The sequence below is a fragment of the Bison bison genome, unplaced genomic scaffold (assembly GCF_000754665.1).
Source record: "Bison bison bison isolate TAMUID 2011002044 unplaced genomic scaffold, Bison_UMD1.0 scf7180017859141, whole genome shotgun sequence".
Classification (NCBI taxonomy): Eukaryota; Metazoa; Chordata; class Mammalia; order Artiodactyla; family Bovidae; genus Bison; species Bison bison.
The window spans coordinates 5,049-6,329 of NW_011489713.1; the positions used below are offsets into that span (position 1 = coordinate 5,049).

General features: G+C 58.2%; 1 pseudogene; it reads right to left on the reverse strand.

Annotated features, from left to right (window-relative positions):
* LOC104981568 overlaps nt 1-679 on the reverse strand; it is a 3,868-nt pseudogene extending 3,189 nt beyond the window's left edge.
* Nucleotides 680-1,281: the final 602 nt, after the last annotated feature.

Below are 1,281 nucleotides of genomic sequence, written 5' to 3' on the forward strand. Positions count from 1 at the left end.
GCATAGGCCCGGGGACCCCACAGGAACTCATAGCGAGTAAGGTCGCTGTCAAGCACCTGCCGGTACTCCAGGTAACCTTCCTGCACCCACACGTGGGTCTGCAGCTCCCTGGGCTCCCCAAAAATAGATTGCTCCCACCCGGGACATACCCCCATCCTGCTGAGTGCTTCCCAGACCACTTCCTCAGGGGTACAGTTTCCATTTCAGATGATCAGGCTGAAGACCAGCACCAAGAGTCCAGCCTTGGGCATGCTCTGCCCACTGCTCTGCATCGCATCGCAGGTAAGGCCCAGGGTGGGGACCAAGATGTAACCGTGCTCCCTGGAGTCCACCTCCTTCACCACCATGCCGAAGACCAGCTGCCAGGCATGAGGTGGCTTTATAGAAGACCACAGGGGTGGTCCTGATTACCCATGAGGATTGTATTCAGTACTTTGGTCTTAAAGGTCAGCTTCTTGGTACAATACTTGAAGAACAGAAACTTCACCAGGTTAGCCATCATCTCTTTCAGAGCTTCCTGGGGCAAGACCTCCACAGGGGTGGAGGAGGAGACTGATGGAGAGGATGCTGAGGGGGATGCAGCCTTCCCTGCCTCAGACCCCAGGAGCTGTGCTTCTACCTGGCCCTGGGGATTGCCTGGATCCTGAAGGTCTTCCTCAGGATTGCTCAGCTCACTCATCTTCATCCCAAGTGCAATGCCTGGGACCGAACCACAGACAGGAGTGAGGCAGGGGGACAGACATGGACCACGTGTCTGGAGGAGAGAGGGGGTGTGAGCGGCCTCACCTTAGAAACACATCCTGGGCAGTCTGGCACAGGCCACTTACAGGTCTCCTCTTGAGGGGTGCTCTCGAGCCTCACAGGGTCATGCTTCCTGTGCAGCTGGACACCTGACTACCTGAAGGAGGGGGGTGTCTCCCCAGGGTACAGGCAGCACAGCCGAAGGTTCCTGGGCTGACATGGTGTGGGGATATGGGCCTTGTGGTTTCCCTTCTGTTCTGGGAAGGGGAGCCCCTGGTGCACACTCAGGACGCCCTCCTCACCTTGACTTCTGGCACTGCCTGGACCTCCTCTGATCTCTGACCTCAGGACATGGTCCTCAGACCTCTGCTTCGCCTCCTGGAGCTCCTGTGAGAGACATGGAGGGGACACCTCAGGGGTAGACTGAGACATATCCCTGGGCCTTCCGTGCTGGTAGGAGCAGGGGGACTCTGTGAGGTCCCCCAAGTTGTGGGGTGGGAGGTCCCCTCAGGGCTCCCTGTGTAGTGCTAACCTTTCACC